General features: G+C 46.6%; 1 protein-coding gene across 8 annotated transcripts in view; it reads right to left on the bottom strand.

Moving 5' to 3' along the window:
- samd11 (sterile alpha motif domain containing 11) overlaps positions 1–12,612 on the bottom strand; it is a 249,612-nt gene that overhangs the window by 135,731 nt on the left and 101,269 nt on the right. The gene's annotated exons all lie outside the window — the stretch shown is intronic.

Below are 12,612 nucleotides of genomic sequence, written 5' to 3'. Positions count from 1 at the left end.
CTCACAGTGGTGAGAATCACCCCACGTCAAGGATGTGAGCAATGAGGAGTGATCTTGATGGAACACAAGACCCGAAGAGGACATGACAAGGTAGAGGTCGAGATGTTTCCACCAGAGGGGAAGTCTTGAATGAGGGGTCAAGGGGCAGTCATTTAAAATTGCCGTGTGTGGAGATACCTTCTCACAGAGGATGGTGAATCAGCTGTTCTCTCGTCCAGGGGATCTGTGGGGGCTGGATCACTGGATGTATTAAAGCGGAGGCAGATAAACGTTTCAAAGATCAGGGGACTGAGGGCAATGGGGAAGAGATGTGGCCAGGCACAGATCATACTGAATGCAGCCATGATCGAATGGAATGGTGGAGCAGGTTTGAAAGGTTGATTGCATTACCCTTGCTCCAAATTTCTTATGTACTTAGAGAGTTAGAGTCGTACAGCACAGCAACAGGCCTTTTGGCCCACCTTGTCCATGCCAACCTTTTTTGCCCATCTGCTCCAATCCCATTTGCCCACATTAGATCCATATCCTCCTATGCCTTGCCTATTCAATTATCTGTCTAAATGACCCTTAAATGCAGTGATTGTGTCAGATCCCACCACCTCCTCTGGCAGCGAGTTCCAGATATCAACCATTCTCTGTGCGAAAAGTTTACCCCTCAGATCCCCAAACTCCTTCCTCTCACCTCAAGCCTCTGCTCTCGTTTTTGATATCCCTATCGTAGGAAAAAAGACTTTGAATATCTCCGCCTCTCATAACCTTATACACCTCTATCAAGTCAGCCCGCAGCCTCCTTCACTCCATACTAAACAAGCCCCGACTATCCAATCTCTAACTAACGTCCTCCAATCCAGGCTACATCCTGATTAATCTCCTCTGCACTCTCTCCAGTGCAGCCACATCTTCCCTATAGAGGGGTGACCAGAAACGCACACAATACTCCAAGTGCAGCCTAACCAGTACTCGTAAAGTTGCAACGTAACTCCCCCACTCTTGTATTCTATGTCCTGATCTATGAAAGCAAACACACCACCTGCCTTCTTCACTACCCTATCCACCCGTGTTGCCACTTTTAAGGACCCCTAGGTCTCTCTGCTCAACAACATTGATTAGCGCCCCTCCATTTACCGTATGTCTTACCCACATTTGATTTCTCAAAATGCATCACCTCACACTTTGGATTACAAGCTTCCACTTGACCTACATCTCGCTGTAGCCTTAAACAACCTTCCTCACTATTCACACCACCACTAATTTTTGTGCTATCCTCATACTAACCAATCATACCTCCTACATCCAAGTGAGTAAGATACATCAAAGCAGCAAAGGTCCCAGCACTGACTCTTGTGGCTCTGGGACCTCTAGTCACAGACTTCCAATCAAATAAACATTGTTACAACATTACCCGCTGCCTCCTATCATCCAGCAGACAATTTTATACCCAATTACACATTGGATCCCGTGTGCCTTAAATCTTCTGGACCAACCTCCCATGTGGGATTTTGTCAAATACCTTACTGAAGTCCATATAGACAACATCTACTGCCCTGCCTTCATCTCAAAATAAACTCAGATTAGTGAGAAAGGATTTCCCTTGTACATAGCCATGCTGACTATCTGCAGTCAGTCCCTGCTTTTCCAACTATATACAAATCCTTTCCCTTGGAATCTTCTCCAAGAGTTTCCCTACCACTGCCGTAAGGCTAACGAGCCTGTAGTTACCTGGCTTCTTCCTGATGCCCTTCTTAAATAAAGGAAGAACATTAGCAATGCTCCGGTCTTCTGGTACCTCGCCTGTGGCTAACGCAGAAGCAAAACTCTCCATCGGGGCCCCAGCGATCTCCTCCCTTGTTTCCCGTAACTTTCTGGGACGGATCCCATTTAACAGCTCCGCTTTCTTAATACTGACCAGTTCCAGAGCATCCACTTACCCCTCCCTGAACTCACTATCCTTCAAGTCCTTCTCCTTGGTGAATACAGACAAGAAGCATTCATTTAGAACCTTGCCTACATCCCTTAGCTCAACGTCTAGATTACCTCTTTAGTCCCCAGGGAGACCCGCTCTTTCCCTCGCTACCCGCTTGCTCCTGATATAGGAGGACTTAGGATTGTCCTTAATCTCTTCTGCCAAGGATATTCCATGGTCTTTCTTTTCCCCTTCTAATTTCTTTCTTAAATATTCTCCTATACCCCCTATATTCATAAATCATTACAGCACAGTACAGGCCCTTCGGCCCACGATGTTGTGCCGACATTTTATCCTGCTCTAATGTCTATCTAACCCTTCCCTCCCACATAGCCCTCCATTTTTCTGTCATTCATGTGGCTATCTAAGAAACTGTTAAATGTCCCTAATGTATCTGCCCCCACAACCTCTGCTGGCAGTGTGTTCCACGCACCCACCACTCCCTGTGTAAAAAACTTACCCCTGACATCACCCTTATACCTTCCTCCAATCACCTTAAAATTACGCCCCCTTGTGTTAGGCATTTTCCCCCGGGAAAAAGTCTCTGACTGTCTACTCGATCTATGCCTCATCATCTTGTGCACCTCTATCAAGTCACCTCTCATCCTCCTTCTCTCCAAAGAGAAAAGCCCGAGCTCACTCAACCTATCCTCATAAGACATGCTCTCCAATCCGGGCAGCATCCTGGTAAATCTCCTCTGCACCGTCTCTAAAGCTTCCACATCCTTCCTATAATGAGGCGACCAGAACTGAGCACAATACTCCAAGTGTGATCTAACCAGAGTTCTATAGAGCTGCAACACCACCTCGCGGCTCTTGGACTCAATACCCCAACTAATGTAGGCCAACACACCATACACCTTCTTAATAACCCTATCAACCTAGCGGCAACCTTGAGGGATCTATGGACGTGAACCCCGAGATCCCTCTGCTGCGCCACACTGCTGAGAGTCCTGCCATTAACCTTGTATTCCGCCTTCAAATTCAATCTTCCAAAGTGTATCACTTCACACTTTTCCGGGTTGAACTCCATCTGCCACTTCTCCGCCCAGCACTGCATCCTATCAATGTCTTGTTGTAAGCTACAGCAACCTTCTACACTATCCACGACACCACCAACCTTCGTGTGATCTGCAAACTTACTAACCCACCCTTTCTCAAGGGACTTGCTTGATTGTAGTTACCTGTACCTGTCATGTGCTTCTTATTTTCCTGATCAAACCTTCAATAAACTTTGTCATCCAAGATTCCCTCATCTTGCTATCCTTGCTTTTCACCCTTATTGGAACATGCTGGCCCTGAACTCTTGCTCATTTATGACTCCACTTATGTTTTTCCAGAGTCTTGGGCCTTCACATTGTGTCCAGGCACAAAAGACAAAGGGAGAGCCTTCTCAAGGAGTGGGGTGCCTCGGAAATTAGTCATCAAGTTCCGTGGAAGTTACTCCACCGTCACATCTTCCATGTGAACGAGCAGTTCCTCCTCGTCATAGATGAGAGGTAGACTGGTAATGCACAGCACAAGCCACCATCTCCAATTCCTCCTTAAACCCATCTCTATCTCCGAGCTGCCCGAATTTTGTCAAAATTTGGTTTGACGATGCTCTTGTGAAATGTTTTAGGGCTTCTCGCCATGTTAAAAGGAGCTAACTAAATACAGGTTGTTGTAACTGTTCAGTAAAGCAACAGGTACAACTTAATGACTTCTTTCAGATGGCTTTTTCTTTTTGTCCAGGTTGTAGGTCTGGTCGGGTACAAAATTACAATCTAACCCAACCCCCACTGCCAATCATAACCGAATCCAAGGATTTATAATGTTTTCTATTCCTGATTGTACCTGGAGACCTCTGCAGAAAAATAACAGGGGTGAAAAAGACGTGCCAAGCTGCATGTGTGTTGCTATTGCTCAAGAACAGAACACACATGCAGTGATACGAAGCAAGTCAGTCTGACCTGGATGAAATACTGAGAAAGCACAGACAGGACGGACCTGACTGCAAACATTCCAGCAGAATACACTCCCGACCCAACCGCCCCAATGCACACAGTTGCGTCCCATTGGGCTCAAGCTTACTGGGGCAGCTCTGGTAACCCAGGTTCAATCCTGACCTCCGGTGCTGTCCGCGTGGAGTTTGCACGTTCTCCCTGTGACCGCGTGGGCTTCCCTGCGGTGTTCTGGCTCCCTCTCACATCCCAAATTCGTGTGGATTTGGTAGGTTAATTGGCCGCTGTAAATTGCCCCTAGCGTAGGTAAGTGACAGAATCTGGGTGGAGTTGATACCGCAGAGAGAATAAAGTGGGATTAGTGTAGTATTAATGGGTGCACAAGATCAACATAGACTTGGTGGGCTGAAGGGCCTGTTTCCATGCTATGTCACTCTACATCTGGTGGCAAGGTTCCATTTCAGATGCATAAAATAATCTTTCTCCCTAAAGATAGTGACCCGTAGAAATTCCCTGCTTTTATTTCATATATTTTTATTTTGTACACTTACAAAAATTCACTCCATAGTTAATTGAAGAAATCCAGCACCCCCAACCACTCCCCATCACCCACAATGATCTCAAAATTACCCCAGTGATATTTCACAGGGGCCACATATTGCACAGGTATCAAGATGGCAACCATGTTCGGGGTGGTCGTTTAGTCCCCCGACACCAGACCCTTCCCAAGCTGCCCCCTGCTCCGTTCCTCAAGAAAGAATCCTTTTCACAAGACTTGACTCTAAGGTCAGAAGATAATCAATAATCTTCTATTTAACCTAAGCCTCATCCCTATTTTTTTTGTACAGTCACCATATCAGCAGGTAGGTTGAAACTAACACGTTTCACAGCTTTCAACTGAAGACAGCTGGGTTTAAGATCCAGTTAAGCACTAGTCTCCATCAACATGCGAGTTCTCAGAGTGTGTTTATGCTCTTAAAATATCTATTTCAAAGCCAGCAGGAAGGGTGCAATTCCCCTGCATTGGAGAGAAAACAGAAGCCATTCTTCCACTGGGAAATGAACAGATTGACTTCACTGCGCCAGTAGTTGATGCTGGCAGGTGTGGGTGACATCCTTCGAACTAAAAACATCTTCCATGTGCCCTCATACAAGCACATACACACAGCTTTTCTCACGAGTACCTGTGCACAAACGCACACTTTTTTTTGAGCACCCCCTCTAAGCACACGTGCGCACATTCACTCTCACTCAGCTGGGTGGGTCTTTGATTCTGTCTGTCTGTGTTTGTGTCCGAACACATACTGTACGTGCTCACACACAAACACAGACGGACAGAACCAAAGACCCACCCAACTGAGTGAACTAGCACACCGGTGCAAAGTTAGTGATGACTAAAAGTGCACAAGAAAATAGGAGCAGGAGGAGGCCACTCGGCCCCTCAAGCCTGCCCCACCATTCAATGTGATCATGGCTGATCTACCCCAGGCCTCAAATCCTCTTCTGTGCCAGATCCCCAAGCCCTCAGTTCCCCGACCTTTCAAAAATTTAGCTACCTCCACCTTAAATGCTCCCAATAATCCGTCCTCCAAGACTCCATGTCCATAGATCCCACAAAGTTGCCGCACAGGTCGATAGGGTTGTTAAGAAGGCGTATGGAGTGTTGGCCTTCATTAGTCAGGGTATTGAGTTCAAGAGCTATGAGGTGATGTTGCAGCTCTCTAGAACTCTGGTTAGACCACACTTGGAGTATTGCGTTCAGTTTTGGTCGCCTCATTATAGTAGGGATGTGGAAGCTTTAGAGACGGTGCAGAGGAGATTTACCAGGATGCTGCCTGGATTGGAGAGCATGTCTTATGAGGATAGGTTGAGTGAGCTAGGGCTTTTCTCTATGGAGAGGAGGAGGATGAGAGGTGACTCGATAGAGGTGTACAAGATGATAAGAGGCATAGATCAAGTGGACAGTCAGAGACTTTTTCCGAGGGCGAAAATGGCTAACACGAGGGGACATAATTTTAAGGTGATTGGAGGAAGATATAAGGGGGATGTCAGAGGTAAATTTCTTTTTCCCCCACAGACAGTGGTGGGTGCGTGGAACGCACTACCGGCAGGGGTTGTGGGGGCAGATACATTAGGGACATTTAAGAGACTCTTAGATAGCCACATGATTGATAGAGAAATGGGGGGGGGGGCTATGTGGGAGGGAAGGGTTAGATAGATCTTAGAGCAGGATAAAATGTCAGCACAACATTGTGGGCCGAAGGGCCTGTACTGTGCTGTAATGTTTTATATTCCTCTGGGGTACAGAAGTCCAGAGATTCACCATTCTCTGCAAAAAGAAATTTCTACGCAGTTTTAAATGACTGGCTCCTTATTTTGCAACTATGTCGCCTCCTTCAAGACTTTACCACCAGCGAAAACATCTCAGCATCTACCCAGTCAAGCCCCCTCAGGATCTTACGTGTCTCAATAAGGTCACCCTTCGTTCTCCTAAACTTCAAAGAGTCCAGAAACACTGTTGGGCAGCACAGTGGCGCGGCTGGTAGATCCGCTGCTTCACAGCTCCAGGGACCCGGGTTCAATCCTGACACCCGGTGCCATCTGTGTGGAGTTTGCGCATTTTCCCTGTGACCACGGAGTCTTCCTCTGGGAGCTCCGGTTTCCTCCCTCGTCCCAAAGGCGTGCCGGCTGGCAGGTTAATTGGCCGCTGTCAATTGCCCCTAGTGTATGGGTGAGTGGCAGAATCCGGGCGAGAGGGAGTTGATGAGAATATAGGATGAGTGTTAGTGGGCAGCTGTTGGTCAGCACAGACTCGGTGGGCCGAAGGGCCTGCTTCCATGCTGTATCTCTCTATGACTCCATGAATCTAAAGATACATAGCTTTGATCAACCCACTTTGTACCAAACAGAAGCCCAGTAACATTTTGCTGCTCTTCAAATAAATGTCTATTTCCAAAGGCCACTCTTGCTTTCTTTATGCTGCTGACTGTCACAGAGCCATAGAGCCCCGCAGCACGGGAACAAACCCTTCCGCCCATCGACTCCTCGCTGACCGCCAAACACCCAACTACAATGATCCTCCTTCACCTCTCGTATCCCCATCGACTCCCTGCCAACCACCTCACTTTTCCGCCACTCACCTACACTGGAGGCAACTCGCAGCGACGGTTAACCCTCCCGACCAGCATGTCTTTGGGAAGTGGGAGGAAACTGGAGCACCCGGAGGGAACCCACGTCTTCATAAAAGTCGTAGTTACACAGCGGAGAAACAAGCACTTCAGCCCAGTCATCAACGCCAACCGTCGTACTCGTTTACACTAATCCTTGTCCACATTCCCGTCAACTCTCCCTAAGTTCTAACCACATGCTTTTTTTACAGTGTTCAATTAACCTACCAACTCACCTTTGGAAAATGGGAGGAAACCGGAACACCCGGGAACAATCCACACAGTCGCAAGGAGAATACATAAACACAGACAGCACCCAAGGTCAGGATCAAACCTAGGTCCCTGGAGCTGCAAAGCAACAGCTCTAACCACTGGGCCACTGTACTCCCACCTTCTGTGTATTACATAGAAAAACATATGGAATCCCCTCTTGTTGACATGTTACACTAAACCACCCACGATTAAGGACTGGTGTGAAACCAGCCTGGAAACTACCTTGCAGCCCAGAGTTTCAGAGGGGATCTGCACTACACCAACCCAAAACCAGGCTCCAGTCTCAGTGGAAACTACACCTGTTGGAGGATTGGAATCAGTGGTGGCGCCCACGGGCAGCTCACGTGACCACAAGAGCACTTGCTAGCTGAATTTGTCAGTGTGTTACATAAGCACCATTAACGACAAGAAGTGTGTCTCCACAGCGGTGACATGGCTAGTTCAAGAGTCAAGAGGTGGCCAACAGGCCCAGTAAGTGCCTAATGGGGCCTCTTGAGTGCTAGAAATGATCCACCAACATTTGCGCCTGCTGTTTACCACAAACTAAGCGTTCTCAAGTCACTAATCAGGACCTTGTCCTAATAGTATGTCCACTGGTTTAATTGGCTTGCATAGAGAATTTCAGCCCATTTGAATCAGCTAATAATAAACAAAAGGGCTAATGAGTTCAACACTGCTGCTTTTAACATGTCACAGCCAACTGAGTGAGTGTTCTACATGTGAACATGGTTAGCTACTTACAGTGGAAGTAAGATAGAATTTAACTTCCAACTGAATATCTAATGTTTCATGAGGTACCCAATCTGCAAAAAATAATTCTGTGGATAATGAGCCAGCTGGAATCCTGGGATGAGAGCCCTCTGTGAGGAGAGAGTGATTGGAAGGTGTCTATGTTCCCTGGAGTCTGGAAGGGAGCTGATCCCAATGAGAGTCGAGACACATGATACAATCAGCATCGGCAGGGTAGTTGCCAAGGCTACTTCTCCTAGTTAGAGACTCTTGAGTTAAGAGACATCTTATAATTACACAGAGAGAGGCTATTCAGCCCATCACGTCTATGCCGGCTCCTAGGGGAGCAATCCCATCAGTCCCATTCCCCTTCTACTTATTTCTCCATGGCCCTGTAACTTATTCTCTCTCATACACACCCACCAAATCCCATTTTTGCTATTCGTCTCCACTAAGGAGTAAGATACAGCAGCCAATTAACCTACCAGCACATCGTACGGACGTGGGAGGAAGTCAGAGCACTCGGGGGTGAAAGCTCACGCAGTCACGGAGAGAACGTGCAAACTCTGCAAGGGCAGCGCCAGGATTGGACGCAGTCAGGATAAGTCCTGGCAGGTCATTAAACTGAAATACTTACCTTGCCTCTCTCCACCCTGGATCCTGGCCAGCTGACCATTTCCAACAGCTACCGCTCTACCTCAGGATAAGGGTTTGACTTGGCATAAAATGAGGAATGTCGTCTTCAGTCAGAGTGTAGGAATCTTTGGAATCCTCAAACCCAGAGGGTTACAGATGCTCAGTCGATGAGTATATTCGCATCAGAGATAAATAGACTTTTGACCTTCAAAGGAATCCGCAAAATGCAGAATAGGTGGGAAATTGGGATCGGTGACAGACTGCGTGCGGAACAGGATCAAGTGGCTTTCTTCATCGAAATTGGCTGCCACGTTCCCTATGCTACAAAACAGAGTCATTTCTGACAATATTTCATCGACCGTTAAGCACTTTGGAAGATGCTTAAGGGGATGTGAAAGGTGCTAGAGAAATGCAAGCCCTTCTTTCCAGCGAGAAAAGATGGTTTTCTTCTGATCCATAAACCCCATTAGGTGGTAACACCGTCAGCTGTTGAACTGAACAAATCACTGAAGACGAAACCCATGAGGAAGGTTCCTACCAGATTTAAATTGGATATCAGGGCTTTCTCTCAAATTCTGCTCTGTGCTATTCATGTTTTGATATCCCCCCCACACTGACAAATTGCGTGGTCCATCCACAAAGCTTTTGAGAATAATTCACTAATAAAGCTGTCCTCAAACCCTTGAATGAATTTTCAGACTGTAAATGCAGGAACAACCAAAACCTATGTCCTGACAACCTAATTTTTGCTCATGACTGCTCAAGGATAACTACTTTGGAAATAATTCTTTTCAATCTTGACAACCTCTGTACATCATCTTTACAGTTCCCTAGTATGGTTGCAGTGCTTGCGAGGACTGGTTGATCAAGACTACCAGCATGGGCTCCCTGACAATGATTCATTTCAAAAATGTAAATGGGACAGAAAGGCTGGCGTGGTTAATATTTTGGGATTTTCTGTTGGGGAATGAAGGGCAATTCAATGTGAAATACAGACACGAATACTACCCATCTTACTGAAAATACCAATCTTTCTCCTGCCAGTTAATTTACTGTCAACATTTTGAATGGTTATTTCCCTTAGAATACTTTTACTAAAACCCATGTCTCCTGAAGAGCTGGCTGCTGTGCATTACTTCCTAGAGGCCAGATAATTGGTGCTGACTATTTGACTGCATGAGGCACCACTGTTGAGCATCCTCCTGACGACAACCACGCTCTCGCATCCCCCCCCCCCCCCTCCCCAGACTACCAAACACACAATCACTTGATCATCACCTCATCCACCTCTTTAAAGATTCATTTCCCCCATCTTTGGCCCACCATGCACCATCTATGAACTGGACTACAATACATTTAGATCCTGAAGGGTCTTGCAGGGTAGATAGAGTCATAGAATAATACAGCACTGAAACAGGCCCTTCAGCCCAACTCATCCATGCCAACCAAGATGCCCATCTAAGCGCTAGTTCCATTTGCCTGCATTTGGCCCATATCCCTCTAAACCTTTCCCATCCACATACCTGTCTGTCTTTTTTAAATGTTTTCAATGTACCTGCCTCAAACCACTTCCTCTGGCAGCTCGTTCCATATACCCACCACCCTCAGGTTGAAGAAGTTGCCCCTCGGGGCCCTCTTAAATCTTTCCCCTCTCACCTTAAACCTATGCCCTCTAGTTTTTGATTCCCCTTCTCTGGGAAAAAGACTGTGTGCATTGGAGACTGGTGTGGATGTGGAGAGAATATTTTCTCTTGTGGGAGATTCTAGAACTAGGGATCAGGTATAAAAATGAGAGGTTATCCATTTAAAATGAGGCCTTTTTTTTCCACCTAGAGAGCTGAGAGCCATTGGGACTCTCTTCCTCAAAGGTTGGTGGAAGCAGATTCTTTCAATATCTTTAAAACAGAGGTAGATAGTTTTTTTGATGAGGGAGTACAAGGTTATTTGAAACAGCCATGATTTTACTGAATGGTGGAGCAGACTCGAGGGGCCGAGTGGTCTACTCTTGCTCTTAGTTTGCATGCTCGTATGTTAGTTACTCAACTAGGCCGCTCCCACAGTGCCTCCCAGACCCATGAACTCTGCCATCGAGAACGGCAAGTGCAGCAAGCACAAGGGAACACACCATGTGAAATTCCCCTCCAACAGTGGCACAGATAGGGTGAATGCGCACCGTCTGTTTCCCACGGTTGGGGAATCAAGAACTAGAGGGCATAGGTTTAAGGTGAGAGGGGAGAGGAATCCGAGGGGCGACTTTTTCACCCAGAGGGTGATCAGTATAAGGAATGAGCTGCCAGAGGAAGTGGTTGAAGCAGGTACATTAGCAACATATAGAAGTACTTGTACATGGATAGGAAAGGTTTAGGAGGGATATGGGCCAAACGTGGGCAAATGGGAATCTTGGTCGACATGCACCAGTTGAGCCAAAGAGCCTGGCTTGTGCTGTACGACTCTAAATCACAGACCATGCTCACTTGGAAATCAATCCAGTGAGAATGAAGGAATGGCAATACACATCCTGAACTCCCAACCGACAGTGGTGTGCGAGCACCGTCACCAGAATGGCTGTGGTGGAGCAAGAAGACTACTTGCCAAGGGTAATTAGGGATGGAGGCACATTCAGTTTTAAGATAAGAGTGCCTTCAGTAAAAAAACTCAGCACATCAAGCAGGAGGCAAAGGAATGGTCAACATTTTGGGTTGTGACCCTGTAGTGGTGCACTGTGTGTAAGCAATTATAAAGACAACAGCCAACTGCCAACCAATCAGAACAAGTACAGAAGAACTCAATCCGTCGGACTGTATAAATCTACCCTTCTCCATCGACACATCATCATGAACTTCTGCTCAGTTTTCACAAGATCATAAGAGAGCAGAAGCAGGCCATTCGGCCCATCGAGTCTGCTCCAAGGAAAGGGAAATAGAAATGAGAAATGGGGAATGGGGGAAGACAAAGAAGAAAAAAAACTATTCTAATCCCAATTTCCGGCCTTATCCCCATATCCCTTGATATCCTGACTATTTAGATATCTATCTATCTCCTCCTTGAACGCCCCCACTAATCTGGCCTCCACTGCTGTACGTGGCAAGGAGTTCCACAAATTCACCACCCTCTGGCTAAAGAAATTTTTCCTCATCTCTGTTTTGAAACTGTACCCCCTAATTCGAAGATTGTGCCCTCTGGTCCTGGACTCACCCACCAAGGGAAACAGCCTAGCCACATCTACTCTGTCCTTTCCCATCAATATTTTAAATGTCGCTATGAGGTCCCCTCTCATTCTTCTGTACTCCAGTGAGTACAGTCCAAGAGCCGACAAACGCTCCTCATACGTTTTCTTTTGCATATTTTCCAACTTACTTAAACACACCTCTGCTATTCACCTGGATCACTCCCCGTGGGAGCAGGTTCCATGTTCTCTGCCCTGCCTAGCAGAGATCCCTCCTGAACACCCTGTTGCATTAGTTACTGGTTGACTTATTTACCACCCCTGTTCAGGCTCATTCGCAGATGCAAGCAAACATCTCTGATGAAATTGTTCACAGCCTGAAGACTCCTGTTAGTCTTCAGTCAATACCTTGCTGAAGAAATGACCCAATAGTCATTCCAGTCAAAATGAATCTGAGTGGGTAACAAATACATTTCCGAAAGGAATGCAACCGTTAAGTAACTGCTCATATGGAAAATGCAAGAAGAGTGACTGAGACATCTAACTGGTGCGGGTATACGAGCCCAGGAGCAGATTAACTTAAGTAACCATATTTGTAGAGGTGGAGAGGTCAGTACAACACCGCCACAATCTGTAACAGAATCAATACACCATTAGGAAGCCACAAAGAGTATTACTGTGACCTATGCACATGACATACTAGGGCAATGCAACCTTCGTGGTTTGTCCATCCAA

This window comes from Pristis pectinata, chromosome 26 (genome assembly GCF_009764475.1).
Source record: "Pristis pectinata isolate sPriPec2 chromosome 26, sPriPec2.1.pri, whole genome shotgun sequence".
Lineage (NCBI taxonomy): Eukaryota > Metazoa > Chordata > Chondrichthyes > Rhinopristiformes > Pristidae > Pristis > Pristis pectinata.
Note: the sequence above shows the minus strand (reverse complement) of the source record. Positions and strands in the feature narration are given on the sequence as shown.